The following is an 8,136-nucleotide window of genomic DNA, read 5'->3' as shown; positions in this document are numbered from 1 at the left end:
GTAGGAGAACTTTAGGGTCTCCCTTGCTGGGCTGCTGCTTTCACTGGTGAACGTAAAAGCTGGGATTTGGGGCAGACCAGGCTTGTTAAGACTGCTGTACCCTAGGGCCTGGCGTGGTGGCCTGGCAGCTGAAGTCCTTGACTTGAAAGCGCCGGCATCCCATGTGGGCTCCGGTTCTGGTCCTGGCAACTCTGCTTCCCATCCAGCTCCCTGCTTGTGGCCTGAGAGAGCAGTTGAGGACAGCTTAGAGCCTTGAGACCCTGCACCCGTTTGGGAGACCTGGAAGAAATTCCTGGTTCCTGGCTTTGGCTTGGCCCAGCACTGGTCGTTGCGGTCACTTGGGGAATGGATCAAGAGACAGAAGATCTTCCTCTCTGTCTCTCCTCCTCTCTGTATATCTGTCTTTGCGATAAAAATAAAATAAATCTTTGAAAGAAAAAAGAACACTGCTGTACCCTTTTGCGGGGATGAGAGCCAGAATGGATGAGGCAACCATGCTTAGCTGTAGTACCAGCTGGCAAGTGCTGGAACTGGGTATGAATCATGTCATGCTGGACTGCAGGACCCCCTGGCAGGCTCAGGAGACTGAATTTCCTATTCGAGCCTGTCCTGGCCTTAGATGTATGAAGCACTTGGAAAGTGAATCAGTGCGTGGGATTTCTCAATGTTCATCTTTGTATCCCTGTCTATCTGATGGTCTCAAATGAACAAACAAAAATATAGAAAATGTAGTATAATAAGAAAATCTCTACAGGGAAGCTGTAATATATTATGATATTTCAATGACAATAAGACAAACAGGAAACAGATCACATTCACTAATGTAGGGATATCAATTCAATGTAATTCACATAAAGAGTATAAATGGTGTGTGTGTGTGTGTGTGTGTGTGTGTGTGTGAACTCCAAATAATTAACAAAGTTTTATGTAGGGCAAAGCACCAAGAATAATGAACTAGTTCTTCAACGGGAAAGGATGGCTATGTGTTCTTGGATATTCCCACATTTTATTACATCACTTTTGCCTTTCTGTAATTCATTAAACTGTAATTTATTTTGTATCCTTTTCTCTTTGTATGTTAATTTTTGCAGAAACACATTTAAAATTTTATTTTTATTTTAAAGGCAAAATGACAGAGAGGGAGATACACAGATACACAGACAGTGAAAGAGAGAGAGTATGAGAGAGAGTGATGGCAAGAGAGAGAGAGAGAGATCAACCTTTCATCTGTCAGTTCATTTCTCAAATGGCCACAATTGCCACAGCTTAGTCAATTCAAAGTTAGGTGCAAGAAGCTACTTCTGTATCTCCCACACGGGTATAAGAGTCCATAGACTTGAGCCATTCTCTGATGCTTTCTCAGGCCATCATCAGAGAGTTGAATTAGAAATAGAGCAGTGAGGACATGAACTGGTGCCCATCTGGGATATTGGTACCACAGGCAGAGATCTAGCCTACGAGGCCACAGAGTCAGCCTCTTATTTACAGTTTTAAAACAACAAAGTGTGGCCTAATCACATGGATAAAATGGGGAAAGGGTCTTTCTTTACACTGATATCTCTCAGGGCATAATTCTTCGATTCAAACACAATTCGAGTTATTTTTACGGAGGTTGGCTAATGTGATAAACTTAAGCCCACAAGCAGTGATTTAATCAAAGCCGTGATCTATTCTTCCTTCTTCATTTTCCTCAACACTCCCCCATGTCCTAACAATTTCCAGTTGCCAGTAAGTGCAACCAAGTCTTCACCTGTGCCCTCACAGTCCCTATTAGAATGGAGTAGAGTGGACCTGTTGGATGTTACAGTTGTTATCTCCTGACATTTGTCTTGCTCTCCCAGCCGCTCCTCACTGCCAATGCTGTGATGTTCCTTGTTCATTTAACTTCTGTTCCTGATCCCAAACAAACCAGACCTACAAACTCTATTCCCATTACAGCCTTTCAAGTAGACAGAATGATTGTTACTCTTTTTAAATTCATCAAATTATTAATTTTTAAAATGTTCATTACAGAGATAAAAGGATGGGAATGGCAGACCCCTGTAGGTTTCCACTAGGGATGGAGTGGGTCAAGAAGGGGAGGAAGGGTGAGTGAGGTGTGTGTGTGTGTCTGTGTGTGTGTGTAGGTGTGTGTAGTAACTATCAGAGTACATTAGTGACAGAGAGCAGAGATGGCCTATTGATGTGGTGTCAGGGTATCAGAGTAGGGGAGAATGCTCTGGGGATGTATTAGAGGTGACATATTCAATTTGTCCTCACAGTGGCTCTTCCTTGTTCTCACTGTACAAGTTCTATGGCCTGTTGATTGTCTGTGCCTGCCTCAGTGTGTCCACAAGCCTAGGTGCTTGCTGTAGAATTTGGCTTGAAGTTTTGTGCCACTTGCTTTTTCTTCTAAATTTTGAACAGATATTTGAGGTCTTCTACTAGATGAGAGTATCTGGCTGTCTCGTCTTTCGTGTACTTGTGGGCTTGCTCTTGATTCTTTCTCTGGAATCAGCAAAGTAGATGGAATGTGTCCTGAAACATGTGCTCTGCCATCAGACTACACACTCATGGGATATTCCCTTAGATTGGGATCCAGTAAGTCTGAGGTATTCCTGTGATTTAGGGAATCTTTTCCAGACAAGGTCACTCTACCTGACCCACCCCTGGCTCTAGTTCTCTCACTCTTCAGTGGGTGCTACAGTCTGGGTCAGGTGGCTCCCTGCTTTATCTCCTGGATATTTTTGTGAATATGTCAGCATGGTTGGAGGAGTCCCTCCAGAACCCAAACCAGGTTAACTTCTAGGCCTGGTTTCCATAAGACTAGTGGGTACATCTGTCTGTCCCAGCCCATCTCTGTTCCCACTCTCCTAAGTGCTTGTGGGTGTAGTGGCCCAATCAGGGCAACCCCTTGAACTTCCACCAGGCTATTCCCCAGACTTAGTCCTTATCTGCACCAGAACATGCAATGACACCACATGGCCCAACGCTAGGCACAACTTATACTCCAAGGAAGTGTCCTGGCCTGGTTGAGGTGACTCCCCAAAATCTTTACAGTGCTGTCCTCCAGACTTGGCTATGTGTGTGCCAGAGGGCATTGTAGCCTGGGTTGGCCTGCCCCCAAACCTGGAGGTTGTGCCTGCTAGTAAGTTGCAAGCTGGCCTGGCTTGCCCCTGTATCTGGCTGTGGTGGGCACTGGCAGCTACAATGGCATTAGGGAGACCCTTTGCTTGAACACTTATGAGGCTATACTGCTTCACACTGGCTAATATTTTCTGTCCATTTAAATATGTCTTTACCCTATTCCGCCATCTGATTCCTGGTTATATATATTATTTAAGTGTCAGAGAAAGTGGAAGAGAAGAGAGATTTATTTGCCATGTGGTGTTTCACACCCCAAATGGCCATGAAAGTCAGGGCTGAGTTAAGTCAAAATCAGGAGCCAGGAACTCTAGGCGGGTCTCCCACATGGGTATCAGGAACCTCAAGTTTTGGGCCATCTTCTGCTGTCTTGCTGGTCACATAAGCATCAAGATCCACCAGAAGCACAGTTATCATTTAAATAGTAGGCTTTAGATGAGCCCTGTAACATAGATGGTGGTAGTCCCAAACAACAGCTTAAAAGCTTAAACTGTTGTTCCCAATGCTGGATGCTACTTGAAAATGTGTCCAGTGGAAGGCCTTGATAGGGCACTTCAGCATCAATCCCAGTCCAGGTGGTGAGTCTGAGGCAGTTGGTATTATTTCCTTTAGGCCTGATTGCAGACTGTGTCAATAGTGAGCATATACAGGTTGCTGAACTGTGTCCATCCAGAATTCTTATCCCGATTATCATCACCAGCACTTCAGAATGTGACTGTAAATTGCAATGAGGGACTTTAAGGATGTGATTGTGCTAGAAAGAGGTGTTAGTGTTAGATGGGCTCTGATATAGTATGACTGGTACCCGTGTAAGAGGAGAAAATTTGCATCCCCAGAGAGAAATGAAGGAAGAATGTGAAGGAAAGACCCATGTGAGTTCACAGAATGTGGCCCCCTACAAGCCAAGGAGAGATGCCTGAGAAGGAAGCAGAAGTGGGTACGTGTCACTCTTGGACTTTCAGCCACCAGAGCTGAGATAAGACAGCTTGCAGTGTTTAGACCACCCCAGCTGTGGCATTTGGTTATGGCAAACTTATCGACCTAAGTGCAGCATGTGACCTGGCTCTCACAGGTGGATGTGAGGACAAATGAGCTGGGGAGTCTGTGGAAGGCAAGGTATAACCTAAACAGTATCTAAAAGGAAAAAGTAAGAAAGAGTATCTAAAAGGAGTGGATGTTTGGGTTGGTGTTAATAAGTTACTTGCACATTCCCGCATCCCATATTGGAGTGGCTGCGTCAGAGTCATGGCTCGCCTCCCACTTCTAGTTTCTGTATACTGTGTATTCAGGAGGGACAGGTGGGGACTTCAATCGATTAAGGGACTTCAATCGATTGAGTCTGACCTAGGAAACCCGGATTTCATTCTTGGCTGCTGGCTTCAGTATGACTCAGCCCCAGCTTTTGCAGAAATCTGAACTGTGAACCACCAACTTGGAGATTTCTAAAGATTTGTTTCCCCCTCCCTCCATTTTTTTTTTACCCATGAAGTATATAAATATCAAAGCAGAGAGAACCATAAGAAGTTGTGCCTTCCCCTTCACATTGTCTAGCAGGTGATGCCTGTATCTTGACCTCAGCCACAGGAGGAAGGCAGGGCAGAGTGACTGAAGGAGCAATGGTCCTTGAAGACATGGATCCAGGATTCTTGCATCAGGCCTTTCTGTGACTGCCTTTTGTCTGATGCCTTATTTCCTGTGGTGGAGTGTGTAGTGTTTGTTGTATTCACCTGTTGCTGGACTTGTTCCTATTTTGAGTTGAAGGCATCCTGACTGATGCAGACCTGAAGTGAGAGGCAGAGTGAGTGGGCCAGATAGTCACTAGTAGGATGCTGCTCGTTAGAAGTCGTGATATTTCTATAGTACAGTTCATTCTTTTTGGACCATTAGATGGTGTCTCCTGTAAATTATTGTGATTGTTGTTTTCTAGTTTAGATTTATTTCTTTTTATGGGAAAGGCATAATGTTTAAAATGTTGACCTAATTCGATTGGAAAGGTGGATATGCCGAAAGGAGGAGATATAGAAAGAAGTATCTTCTGTCTGTGGATTCACTTTCCAAGTTACCCTAATGGGTAGTGCTAAGCTGAGAACCTGGCCTAAAAGGCTGTGCCACTTGCTTCTTCTATTCTTTGAAGAGACACTTGAGGAGTGCTATTGGATGACAAGATCTAGTCATCTTGTTTTTGATGTGTTTCTGGGCGTGCTCTTCATCCTTTTTCTGGAGTCAGCATTGGCAATGGCCTGGTGCTGAATCGTGCTCTGATAGGAGATCCAGTAAGTCTGAAGTATGCATGTGATTCAGGGGGCCTTCTCCAGACCAAGATACACTACTTGGTTCAATCTTGGCTCCGGTTCTCTCACTCTTCAATGGATGCTGCAGCCTGGGCCAGGCGGCTTACTGCCCTATCTCCTGGACATTTATGTGGGTATGTAGGCATAGGGTCATGGTGATGGTGGTGTTGATGGCATCCAACACCAGAAATAGGTTACCTTGAAGTCCCAGTTCCCGTGAGCACTGATGGCTACATATGTCTGGCCTGTCCTGTCCCCAGACCTGACTCTCACAAGTGCTAGTGGGCACAGTGGGCCACTTGGGACAACTCCTTGAACCTATTCTCCAGACACAATTCTTGTGTGCATCAACAGGTTCAATGGCTCACTCTCAGACACAATTTGCAACCACCAGGGGATGCCCTTGCCTGGTTAAGGTATTCCCCCAAACCGCTACCAGGCTGGACCCCAGATTTGACTATGGTGTGCCAAAGAGCATTATGGCCTGGCTTGTTTTACTCCCAGATCTGGAGGCTGCATAAGCTGATGGGTACTACAGCCTGGCCTGGCTTGCTCCTTGATTTCACTCTTGTGGGCACCAGAATGTATAACAGTCAGTCAGGGAGACCCCTTGCTTGAACACCTATGAAGCTATATCCCAAACCTCACCCATATGCATCCCAGTTGCTGTTGTGACATGGACTTTCTTACCCCCAGTCATGGTTATTGCATGCATTAGTGAATGCTGTAGCCAGATCTTCCTGCACCTAGCCCTAGACCTCCTGCATAATAGCTGGTACAGCTGCCTGGCTGGTGGAACCTTGAGGATCCCTGCCATGTCTGTCCCCAGATCTGGTTGTCATGTGTGGTGGCATTTGCAGTGTTGATCTGGCCTGCCACCCTAGCCCAACTTTCACTTGTATGGACTGTTGCAGTGGGCTGGCTTGATCTATTTCCAGGCACAGCTCTGGTGCTTACCAATAGATAGCTTGGCCTGGCTAGGATTCCCCACAGAATCCCTACCCAGCTAGACTGTCTGACCTGGCATTCACATGTTTCAGCAGGTGTTACATACTGGCCTAGCTCACACCCATTCCCTGATCCCTTGTACACCAGCGCATATAGCAGCCTGGTCTGGGGAGACTCTCCAAGCATATCCAGGCTCAGCTATCCCATGCATTGTCAAGTGTAGCAGTCCAACCCTGTGAGAAGCTCAGCCCTCCATCTACTTCATCCTTTGTTCCCAGTCTCAGGCAGACATGTACGTGCAGTAATCTGTTCTGTGGGAATCCCAAGTAATCATTTCATACACCTCAGTAGCCCTCAGTGGCCTTGTTCTGGCCTGTCCTTAGTTTGGTGTGCAGCCGCAGTGGTAGGGGCTGGGGGCTTGGTGACCCCATGTGGCTCTTACTTGGTGTCATGTGCAGCTTCACCCACCCCTCCTGCAGATTTAACATTGAAGAATAGGCAACTGTGTTGTCACACTGGGATGGTTAACATAGAGACCATATGATCTAGGCCCAGAATGCCAACCAGTTATTGGCTATTTTTCTTCCAGCAATGTAAGACTTGTCTAAGTACAAGGCAACTTAAGCAAATTGCCTACAGCTGGCATATTGTTTATATTAAGACACCAAGTTGTAAAGTTTTTGTTATGCAGCGATGAATGACCAATACAACCTATGTGGGATAGACCTGGACTTGGTTCTCAGGCTGATTCAGAATAATAGGGACACTGTTAATAGGATTTTGGAGGGTGATGTGTGTGTGTATATTGTAAAATTATGTTTATTAATTTGAAAGGTTTGAAAGAGATCCACTGATAGATGGATAGCTAGAGATAAACCTTTGTAGCTAGATATATTAGATAGGTAGATAGATATATGATAGAGAGAGAGATCAATAAAAGATACATAGATAGACTGACAGAGAGAGGTATTGTATCTGTGTTTCAGTCCTCATATGCCTCTGGTAACTGGAATGAATGAGGTCAAATACAGAAACTTAGAATTTATTCGTGGCTGGTAGCAATACAAGTACTTGGCACATCACCTGCTGCCTCTCAAGGTATCAATTTGGAGGGAGCTGATAAAGCAGAGTTGGGACTGAATCCTGGTCACTTCCATTTGGGATGCATAAGTTCTGAGTGTTATCTGAAGTCCCTGGGGCTTAAAACTCAATACAGTTTTGTGATATACTAATATTGGGTTATATATATATATACAAAATATATAAATTATATATATTTAATTTTACTTTTTTATTATTATCATTTTGTGATACAGTTCCATAGGCCCTGGGATTTCCCTTATCTCCTCCCCAAATCCCTCTCCACTAAATGAGTTCCCCTATATCATTACTAAAATATAGTTCTTCATGCACGGTCATATGTCCATCATTGCGGGCATGGACAATGGCAGAGAGTCCACCATCCTATTGCCAACTGTAACTCCATCTTTGCCTGGAAGTAGAAATGCATACTGCATTGTATCCTCACATCTAAATATCATAGCCTCCATTACACAGTTTAGTTACATCCCCTTAAATGAAAAGCCACAATACAAAATCAACAACAGAAAGAAAAACAGAAATTTACAATGCCATGAAGTTAAATAATATGCTGCTAGATATGATAGTCTTCATTACACAGTTACTATACATCTCCTTAAATGAAAAGCCACAAAGCAAAAGCAACAACGGGAAGAAAAAAAGAAATTAACAACACCATGAAGTTAAATAACAT

The sequence above is a fragment of the Ochotona princeps genome, chromosome 2 (genome assembly GCF_030435755.1).
Source record: "Ochotona princeps isolate mOchPri1 chromosome 2, mOchPri1.hap1, whole genome shotgun sequence".
NCBI classification, from domain to species: Eukaryota; Metazoa; Chordata; class Mammalia; order Lagomorpha; family Ochotonidae; genus Ochotona; species Ochotona princeps.
The sequence above is the reverse complement of the archived record's forward strand: the minus strand, read 5'-3'. Positions refer to the sequence as shown.